Raw genomic sequence first — 12,362 nt, forward strand, 5'->3', positions numbered from 1 at the left:
TACAATACCAAGTAAAAGGAAAGAGTTCACGAAAGAACTCTGTTTTCAAACTCAGCAATTTGTCATGATAAATAGGTAGTAGATAAACAGGGTGAAGAAAGACAAACCTGCCGTGTTTAGTCACCCCCTCACTTTTGATACTCTAGCTATGTAGAATGAAACATAGAAAAAATGAAATCTAATAGATGATATAAGGACAACAGAAATAACTACAAAGGTTTTAGTTCACATAGAAAGAAATACAAACTTTTAGGGACATAGGTTTAGAAGTAAATACAGAGGAAACAAAATACATGGAAGTTTGCCGTAACAGTAATACTATACAAATTATAGATACGTTAAAAAATCATTTTCAGGTCGTCGTACATGTCCTTCATAACCAAATAAAGGATTAATTTTATTTGTATGACTATGACTGTTTGGGTAATCCAGAGAATGGGGGAAAAACAACTTGGATTCTAATTACAATCTATACTGCTTCATTCATCAATCTTCGATAGGAAAGGGTTTTGGGCATTGCTACGGCAATCCCATTTAAAAAGTCTTGCTACAAGAAATGTCTTCCAACTCTGGAGTAAAATATGGTTCACTGTACTTATTACAGAAGACGTCTTTTACTTAAGTAAATGCACATATTTAGTTGTGTAATATATAAACACATTTTTAAAACTAAAACGAAGTCGATAGCTGTTTAACACAAATATATCTGTCCGATTGTTTCATGAGAAATTTCATGTTTATTTTCTGTGAATGCTCTGTAATCGAGCAAATTGAAGTCATTGCGAAGTGTGCTATCTTTTGAGTAGAAAGGGAAATGAGACTCATTATATTCGAGCTGTTTTTTTTTTTGCGATAAGTTGTAGCAGTACTACAGAAAAATGTAGATAAGAGGAAAGATATCGAAGAGAATACTAATTATAGATAATTAACAATTGCGTTACTTTATTTATTGATTCGAGTTCAAAAGTATATTATTTTTAATTGTGTAACAAAATATAGTAGTAAAAAATCTAGACAGTTGTACTCTTTTATGTATCAATTTGAGATATGAGAAGCCCCCTGGATCAATCGAGACTATATGAGTACGTTGGTGGATAGTATCGTGCAAGTATGTTTTCTTGGGTTTGTCCCGTTTTCTCTCCCATTATTATTCTACCAATTACTGTAACGATAATTCATGTCCATTGATAATACGTCTGCTTTTTGCCTAAAGGACATCATCATAGGATAGGGAACTAGAAATTCCATTTAATTTCACTTTAATAATATTTGTAATTTTTAACTTAGTATTCTTTTGTAAATAACTGAACTTGATAAATACATTCGCCTCTCAGTCTTAAGAATTCTCCTTTAACGGACAAAATTTGGAGCAGCCGATTCAGTCTGAAAGTCTATTTTAAACTAAAAATGTTGAATTTGCTATATTCTAATGAATGTGTGTACAGGTATTTTCTACATCAGCGTCATTTCAGAGTTTGCTTTGTTGGCGGGGAGAACAAAGAACTATACCGCCTCTGCCCTCTTCAAATAGTATCTATGATTTGTCAGTAGTGATTTGACAGTAACTATTGGCCCACAGAGAGAAAAATCAAGCGCATTTGGAAGGCAAATCCATAGACTCTGACTACATGTGGCTTTCCTGGCGCTGCTCATGCCACGACAGAACTCCAATCCTAGGGATTCTGTGTTGTAAAGCAGATTTTTAGGACTGTGTACTCTGCGCACTCAACCAGATAATGCTTATGTAAGTACATAGTCATAATTTTCTGTATTCTGCATGTGTTGATGGAGGTGATACATGATTTCCATCTATTTGCAGCTGTATAGATTTGTCCTGCAGGTGCAGAAAATTCTGTGTGTAATTCAGAATTTTGCTAAACTTCTTTTCTCCGGATTTTCTACAATAAAAACCAGCTTTTCTCTCTCAGTGTATTAATCCCTACAGACTTAATGTCAGCAGGCCCGACTAAATTTTCGCTGGCCCCCCTAAAATTTTCACGGTAGGCTTGCAAATGCACTATAATATGGTGATGAACTATAAATGGCTGGATCGGCTCCCCCTAACTTCAGCCGAGCCCCCCCCCCTACATTTTGGGGCTGGCTACCGGCATGAATGTCAGAAGTTACGGACAATCGGCAGCGTTATTGACTAATCGGACTTTAATAATCCTTTTCAGCACATAGGTTATATGGGCACAAGCCAACTGCTTAAAGTGATATCCAAACCACCATTTCGGTCCGTATTCGCCTTCGGGAATTGAATCTGGGACTATGCGCGCTGACAGCGCGTGCTAGTTAAGTATCTCTCAGAAATAATTAGCAATGGAATTTAAAAGCCCGCTAAAAGCTCTAGAAGAACATTGCTCTCTGGGAGACAAAGCAATTGGAAGTGCATTGTGGGTAACCTGGGGAAGAGAGCTGGCCGCATTATAAAACCCCAGGCAAAGAACATGAAGCTCTTGTCACAATGCATGGAGATTGGGCGGTCAGGGCTGTGTATTGCAGTATTTTTAGTATACGTATACGTATGCAGTAGTATACGTATTTGTATCTAGAGATTGTAAATACGACGAACATTCATAGAGGCCATACCTTTATCTAGAATTAGTGTGAATACATGCGTTATTCATACATATGGTTCCAGCATTAATCACATGCAAGATGTCGTTGTTGCAGCGAAAACAATAAGATGGGCGATGTGTTGGATAGTGTGAAACCATTTTTAAAATGTGGAAAGCGGAGAAAAAAAAATCATATAAAATGTTGATTGTGTACGGGAATAATTCAACAACGTAAGAAATCATGGAAAACTGGGAAACACTGTTTCAATGTAGATGCACAAAACTGCAAGACGTATTACGCAGTCTTTGATGGAGGAACTAAATGTAATCAAACAAATGGAATCTTCAGTATTTTGCAATAGATAGTGCTGTAAAAAAAACGGTTTTTTTCTGTGAAGTTTTTCAATAAAAAACATCGTTCTTTTTCATGTTTTTTTTTCAAATGTCTGTTTTTTTCTGGCAACTATTATTTATTGATTTACGTTGCAGATTATTGAAATAATCAACAGAACTTGAGTCGAAGCCCTCGTAACTTACAAATCTTTTGTTTCTTTGTACCTATATATATAACACGAGTGGTTCGTGTTCTTGTTCGGGAAGGCCATTCTTATAGCATGCGGGGTTCGATTCTCGCTTGTTCTCTTTCGGGAAGACACTCTCATGACCTTCTGAGTTCGAATCTTGTTCGGTACGCCTTAATAATAGTGATTTTAGTGGTTAGAACTCGTATTTGGAACTGCACCAGATTGCAACTTGAGATCAGTCCGAACCAAAGTCGTATACGCGCGTACCCACCTTCAGTGACACGCCTGCTTCGCATACACTCAAGTGCAATGATATTAAGTACAGAATTCTTACCGTTCTGGTAGTGATCGATGCGAGAAACATGGATTACAACTGAAAACAAGAAATATACACAGAAATGGTTTTACTCAAGCACAAAACGTTACACTTTTCATATACATTTGACACCTTTAGAAGTTTTGTATTTTAGATTTTTCTCTTATCGTATGAACATAGTGAATTTAAGCCCTTGTATTTATTAATAAAAGAATAAAAAAATAAAAAAAGGGAATTTTAAAAGATCAACTCAAAATATGATATGACGACGAAGCCGGCTCATTGCGTGACAATAGAAATGATTATTTTACACACGTTAATCACTGAGCACTTCTTCACACAACACTTTGATTCTGGGGATTTCACAAAGAGAAGAGGAGGGTTGGTGGACTATTTAGGAGGGCAATAACTTATTGGATTCTTCTTCCCAATTTTGAATAGGTTTCCAATTTCCTTGAATAACTCCAATTTCCATTGTACGGCTGGATAGTCGACAATAAAATTACTTGTGGTGCGCTGATGAACAATTGAAGAAGTAAATTTATTCCTTATTTTACTTACGTTATTTCATTGCTAATATGAGCAAAACTCAGCAATGGACTTGGTATTTGTTCTAAAAGAGTAACCTTTACAAGGAACTGATACGACGTGGCGTCTTCAATCGTAGACAAATTAAGTTATTTTGAAGCGTTTTCATTGTAATTTACATTCACATATGTATGTGACGAAATGATATAAGTTCCACACTTCACTCGTACATATTTGAATACAATATCATAAGTGATGACCAAATAAACGACGGATTTCTTTGCTGAGTCGTTTTACATCATTCCTTTCTGATGGCGTCTTCTAGCACACCCACACGTTCCCGCCTTCTCTCTCTAGCGTCGGTAAGCTTGCGCTAGTCACACCAGAGGATTATTTTAAAAAATTTCCATAAGCAGTATTGTTTACAAGAAATATATACATCATAAGGCGTTAAATGATTTCGCCATTAACATATCATAATTAAAATATTGAAATTAATAAAAACATTTTATGATTACATTTGAGTCACTGGCACTATATTTCGTAACATCACCATCACATCACATCCCTTTTGTTCGGTCAACAGGAAATACAAGTCACCACTCACAGCACTGCCAACCCATAGAAAAAGATAAAACTAAAACACAATTTGCGTCAACGCACAGTACATGGAGCCTTATTCCAATTCGGCCAAGAAAAACTGGGAAGATAAAATGGAATCGGAGTGAGGGGGGGCACACGCTCACAAATGGCGTGCGAGTGGGACGATGATCTTCTTTGAAGATTATCAGAATCCTGGAATTTTGACTTTTTACTCTTCTTAAAATTGATATTTTCGGTTATTATTCCTCTTCTTTCTTGCACTGTCAATGTTTGACTTATTATGGTTCATTAACACTTTACACAAACGTAGATGGGCTTTTTATTTTTTTAGGGCTATTCACTTTAAATGGGCTTTCCTTTATATATATATATATATATATATATATATATATATATATATATATATATATATATATATATATATATATATATATATATATAAGTATGAGATTATATTTATCTTCATTACACAATGTTTTAAAACAAATGGAATAACATATTGCTTATTTATTATATTTTCATTTTATATCATATATATATATGACTTTCATATTCTACTCATTCATATCAAATAACTAATATATTTCTTATACCATTACATAAATCGTAAAATTTCAATCTTCTTTTTTTTTGTTTGTAAGTATTTGACTCGTGTGATCACATCTGTAATATACCATTACAGTTGAAAGTAATGGCAATTTTTTTTTACGCACCCTGTACCTAGTAATTTTTTTTTAATTCAATTTCGGTTTAGTTACACAATTTACTTACTCTCTTTACTTCGAATTAAATATAATAAACCCAAAGGTTTTGTTAGTAACCATATTCCCACTGTATAATATATTTATTTATATTTTGATTAAGTGTAAATCCCATTTACGGATATATAACTTGAATAGTTACAAGGTTTACCATTCTGACGTCATACCGGAACATAGTTCCGTTATTGAATATAAATTTCCTTAATTTCAGACCAATGTAGATTTTGGCAGGTACCTAATCTTTCCCTCACCCCCTCTCACTAGTCCATAGTCACTTTCAGATCCGGTTATATCTGGATTTGCCAAATTTCTATTTGCTTTGTAATTTCCGCGGCTAAAGTTTCGTTCTGATTGGAGGAATTCTCTTACCTCTGGCTTTTTCGGCGCAATGTTATCAGAACAATCGAAGAAACCCTACAAGGAGCAGCTTGTGAATTTTGTGCTACATATTTTTCGGGAAGAATTCCAATTTCCAAGGACAACTAAGGTAACATATAATGTAATCCAATAGTTAAAGATTTACAACAGAATAGGAGCCCGAAAAATCCGCAAATTTTGGTAAAGAAGCTGCAATTCAGTGAAATAACAAATTCCAGTTCTGTTTGCTCGGAAGCCATGTTTGCTGCCTATCGAGAATAGACAACAGTGAAAGAGTGACTTTACTTTTTTTTATTTCAAACTCAAGTAGGGATTAGGGAAATTACGACCTGTTTGGTGCATGTTGTTCGTGTATTAATTAAATGTGACTTTCTATTATTTATTCAGTAATCGCATGTACGTAGGTTTGATGGTTGTAAAGTGAATAATAATAATGGCAGCTTAAGTTAGCTTAAAAGGGCTCCTATCCCCTTTTCCAAATTGAACCAGTTCTAGCGGGGGAATGGGTTAGTTATTGTTCGTTTTAGGGCCTTTTCCCCTTTCAGGGGAAGGGTCCCTCCATAAACCTCGTTAAGGTGCCCCCCGGGCATCAATTTTTGGCAATCATCATGTAAACAATTGGTCAGGTCAATTAGACCTAGTGTTACCTTTTTCATTTTTGACCCCCTTTAAATTAAATAGAGCCGACTATGTATATATCGACGAGGGAGTAATGTATTCTAAATCTAATGTGTTAGGTTATTTTCGTCAACGTGCATGTAACTAAATGGTGCATGTTTAGTTTAGTTAGTTGTCTTTATGTATAGTACTAACAGTGGTGTATGTAGTTAGTAGTTTTGTGTGAGTGTGTGAATTTTCGATTTGGACAGTGTATAAATATGCTTTAATTTAGTACCATTTTTCTAACATAAATAAACCAGAGTAAATATTAAATTTCTGATTAATGAGTACAAGTATACATTTCAGTACACGGTAAATTATGCCTCCACTACAGCGCCATAGCGTCAGTTTTCGGTAGTCAATTGTTTGTTGACAGTACGACATCGCATGACTTAGTGATTTAGATTGTTTGATTTTGGACAGTTATTCTCAAATTACTTCCCGTGGACATGGTTTTCGGTTCGGATGAGTATACCTTCCTATAAGATAGCATGAGATCTTACTGTACTGAAAATTTCAGTTTGCTAGGTCCAATAGTAAATGAATAATCCGCTGAAATAAAGAACACCTATTTTCTTAATAGAAGTAAAACCCATATGCTGTTACTGTTTGTTTAAAAATGTAGTATTAAATTCTTTTTCTCTCCCGTGGCTGTAGAAAATTCCATTGTTGCTTCAATTTTATCAACAAATCAGAAATAGATTAATCGTTGACAATTTAACTTTCCGTAAATACATGTATGATTTTTTTTTAAACCTGCAAAGTAAATACAATTTGGGTGCTTCGAAATAAAGAGTACGTGGTTCGATGAATGTGATCGTGTGGTGGTTTGAGCGTGATAGATTGTGATAGTTATATATATATATATTTATTACTGCGTAATGTAAATATGTGTATGGCCTGCGTGAAAATGTACGAAATAGGGTGTTTATAAAATATTATTTCGTGCGGAAATTAGTAGATAATGAATGAATGTAATGAAATGTTAATAATATGATATATAATATGAATAAGATGATGACCCCTATAGTTAAATGGATAGGCCTAGTAAATTTTATATAGTGAAAATAGGAATATGTTTACGAAGAAAAAAAAATATCTCTCGCGTTTAGACTTCTACACCGGTGCATTCATCCAACCGAGTTTGCTACTTGGATAGTAAATTATAGTTGGGAATTGTGTGTTACTTTGCATTTATGTACCTCATAATAACAGCCCCAGATCTTAAGCCTTTCAATAGATAGAGTAGTATCATATGGGAATTTCTTCTAAAGGTTGACAGAAATGATAATTAAGAAAACCAACTGCTATTTCCTGTGATCATCGAAAAGTACAGGTTTCGGTCAGTTGTACCTTTAACATTCATAGCCTCTCCGAGATTTTTTTTTTGTTTTGTTGCTTACCTTATTTATTTATTGTGCAGTGTTCATATAACTCAGTTCGGACTATCCGATTAAATTAACTGCTACTAAATATAGCGTACCCGGATGTCGACCCCTAGTCCCCTTAAGTATTTTCGTTTCTTTTCTTAGTTTAATTAGATGAGGGAAATTAACGACATCCCAGACTGTGGCGTGTCTGCGCGGGGTAGCCATCGGTGATGTTTTGGTTATTGAAATCACCGATCCAAAATTCAGTTTATTTAATTTTTTTTAATTTTGGCAAATCACTAATTAGGGATATCTTAGCTATTACTCTAATTTCATTACTATTCTGGAATCTTCTAGTTTCCAAGTGGTCGGATGATTTTTTTTTTCTTTTGAAAATCTAAATTAACGCCGTCTCTAACCTTCCGGAGGATTTTCGGGACCCTGCTGGTTTGGGCCGGATACGGGGATCGGATTTCAATCTTACAACCAAACTCTTGTGGGATTGGGATCTGATGGACACAGAACTTGCATCCTTGGCAGCAGGGCGCTTCTTGAGTCTACGTATTTGAGTAGACCACCCCTTTTGGCATGTTAAGAATATTTTGGCTATGGATTTTGTTGAGAGCGAAATTCGACTTTTATCTTTGTAGCGTTAGTTATTTCCCACTTAAGTCTTTGGCGCCCCTATTCTTCGTCTTCCTTCTTCTCTATCTCTCTCTCTGTCTTCATTACTTAGAGATTTTTTTTTTCAAATTTTTCAACCTCCCCCCCCCGGTTTCTGAAACTCATGAAAACGTACAATATTCATATAACTTATTTCGATCGTATGTACTAACTGAGACATCGAGGGATGCAATTCGTGGAGGTATTGCACACAACTCAGGACCATTTCCGCGATATTCAATCCACCACGGGAGAAATTGACGGGAAGGTACACTATGCTTTTAGATTCCTAGAAACCTCTGTTATTCATTGATCATACAACTTATATCAATTGATTACTGATTTCTGGTTTTTATTTCTATTGATTGGTCATATAGTGTGTATGTATTAATAGTTTGGGCCCACTAGTTTCGAATAACATTGATTTTTTTTTCCTGTATATACATCTATATATGTACTTACATAGTTTTAAAAGTTACGTGCCTGCTCTATTTGTTGTATTTTCCACTTCTTATGTCAACTTATTAAATAACACCAATTTTTTTTTTATATACGCGGATCTTTAGTAAATTGAAAATGATTATTGATTATCGGGTTTATACATATAAAATACAATGTTGCAACCTTATGAAGGAAAAAGGTGAATTTTGATAGTCAGGGTTTTTGTTTTGTCTTTGAGCCAAATAAATATAAATATTTATAAAATATGAATACTTGTCGAATATGAACGGTTATGTAGAATTTAAACGTCGACGAAATATTAAGATAGATATTAAAGTGAAATTTATTGTATTGATTAATATGAATACATATATATATATATGCGAGTATGTATGTAATGGGCTCGATATTTACCCTGGTCTTATTAGGTTGCCATAGATTTTTGACACCCGGTATTAACCAACTATTTGTGATATATAGTATTACCGCGTAAATTGTCATAAATTACTTTTTGTTGAGTTGTTATTAATTTCTGTAACTATTAAAGTGGAATATAATGTTAAATACTGCATGTGAATAAAACAAGTAGCGGGTCGTAAGATAAATAAGAATAACCCTAATCCTTACCCAAATTTACTTTGCGAGTGAAATTAGCAACCTACGAAACAGTGCGCCCCTCCAACGACTTTTTCCATCAGTAAACCATGAAACAAATCCTTCCCCTACGATCGGAAACCAAACTATTCAGTATCTAGAATTTTTTCGACTACAAGATCTATACTAGGAAAAAATTAGTGATCTTAAATTCAACAAACTGAAATCTGTTTAATAAGTTAATGTGAATCCCGGAATATGGAAATATGTTCCCAATATCTGTGACTGGATTTGATAAGTTTTCCTTAATATTGACAAACTTTGAAATTTTAGATAAAGTGCGTCGAGTGACGAAATGAGAAATATAGATATACATATATGTGATATGAAGCAATTAGTTGTCTATAGTTAAAATAAAAACAATTGAATACTCTCATGGACACAAACCACAGTGCGTAAAGAGAGTTGAAAAAAAAAAAAAAAAAAAAAAAGGAGCTATTATCGACGTGAGAACAAAGACTCATAAAACTGTCGATACGTCTCCTATTGAGACAAAGACTCAATAAAATATTACTAAAGTTTTTTTTTTAATGATTAACCAATTATTTTTTTTCTTTTCCTGCAACGATATGTATTCATTGCACTGAGTTTTAAATATATATTGACTCTTGAATTTTTTTCTTGTCTCGTCTTTGGTTTTAATTCTTTTTCATGTAATCCAACTTTTAAAATATATATATATATATAAAAAGAGAAATGTGTTATTTGATCTTGCTGAAAGTAGCGAATTTCTGTGCATGTTTATGAAACATTCTTTTCATGTATTAAATTTTTTTTCCTCTGTTATGTCAAACTACATCTTCTTCTATTGAAATGTAATAAATGTCTATAGCATTGTAGTTAGGTTAGTCTAATTCAACCAAATACAACCCGAAGTATACATTGTCCTGTATGAATGTGTGTGTGAGTGAAATGTAGGTTTAGTATTAAGTGCACCAATTATCTTGTCATACATATGTGACTTATTATAATTATTGGTAGTTATCAATTGAACTCATTGAATGTTAATACTAACTTAAGTTGGCTCTATGAAGGAAGAAAAAAGGACTGAAGTAGCCTGAACGAATGATCATCATGAGAGAACTGTGAAAGTCAAAATCTTCGACACATATGTGATACTCTGATTTTTTTTTTTCCTGTGGTCGTTTCTAACATGCCATCAACTTCGTCGTTCATTTTTCAAATATTGAATATTAGTCTAAACCTTCTGGAAATATTGAATAAACGGTAAAATTAAACTTTCTCATCTATCTCCGAGCTAGATTGGGATAATTCGGTAGTTGGGGTCAAATGGATCTAGATCGGGGATGTATGGGTTAACATGTGTCTATCTTTGATCACCCTAATACCAGACATTCACCCAATAGCTATTGGAAATGATCACAATTAGATAATTATTCACTTTCCTTTACCATATTCCTCAAAATATTTAGTAACAGCTTCCCCTTTATCACCTTCTTACTTTACATCTTTCCTCTTCTATCTTCTTTTTCTTTTCTTCATCTTCTTCTCCTTCTAATTTATTTTTAATAAAACTGAAAGGGGGGTCGTGACTGGGAATTCTATATGTAATAAACACGGTCATGTATTTATTTATTTGATTTTATTTTCTTTAGAAGTCCGATAAAAGGTTTTCTCTTTTCGATCGAACCTAGTATGTTCGAAATTAAATAATTAAGAAATGGAAATTATATTCCAATATAATTAGGCATAAGCTGATAGCTTCATGAACATCCCCACCAGGGGTGAAGGGTTCCCACTCACGACTTATTCTGTGCATCACTTTTGTTGCAGATTTTTTTTTTCAATCAGTTTTAGATTGACGAGCGGTGACAGGATTCGTTGTTATGGAAACGGTAGTTTCTATGGCAACAGCCCCTTTTTCCAGTTTTACATCTTACCCTAAATATCCTTATTATACTACAATGGATATACCAATTTTCAATATTCTGAGGAAAATGACACATACGATGCAAAAATAACTATTTTATACGTATATACTTACTTATAACTAAATTTCAAAATAACTTAATAGTGTAATATTTTCATTATTCAAACCTTTAAAATACAACATTTAAACAACACTATATCAACTTACAAGTTAATTTTCAAATATAGTGCAATATTACAGTGACATAAATATACGAAACGAGTTCTCTCATTAGTAAATAATTTTTCAAAACATACTACATATTAAAAATTTTATTTTCACACAATATTGAATTATATACGTTTTTGTCGAGATTTAATAAAATTTATTGGCGCCTTAAAGATTCACAGCTAAATTTTTACAACGTAATAATTCAGTTATGACTCTCTCTGATCACTCGAAAAGGATCTGCCTGGCTAAATTTTGAAGGAACCTACCCACAATGAATTATTTGTTTTACCACCCCGAGATGAGGCCGAATTATATAATACAAGGTTAAAGATTCAAAATAATAAAGAATGGGATTTACCAAAATAGCTTACTCCGAGCATTAAAAACATGTAACATTACCCAATACACATAGGGGGGGGACCTCATCTCCATAACTTGGCATAAATTTTTGCTAGTTTTTCCATTACTTCGGAAAAGAAAATATCAACGGCCATCTGGAAGTCGCATAGCGGGTCACAGATGCCTGCATAAATCATATGAAACAACCTTTTTTTTACATTTCTTGTACTCTTTCATTCAATAAAACATAAGGATTTTGTAACCTTATTAACGCAAGTTCCAACACATCAGATGAACACAGATTTTTACAGTACAGAAAATTCAAATACTTGTCAACATCTAGCAATTTGTCTAAAATTTTATGTATTCGTTGGTTATTTCTTCTTGATTGAACACTTTGAAACAAACATACTTGTGTTGTAGTTAATGCATTGCAAAGAACAGTTTCAACACTACTTTCTAA

This window comes from Thermobia domestica, chromosome 7 (genome assembly GCF_964235325.1).
Source record: "Thermobia domestica chromosome 7, izTheDome1.hap1.1, whole genome shotgun sequence".
NCBI classification, from domain to species: Eukaryota; Metazoa; Arthropoda; class Insecta; order Zygentoma; family Lepismatidae; genus Thermobia; species Thermobia domestica.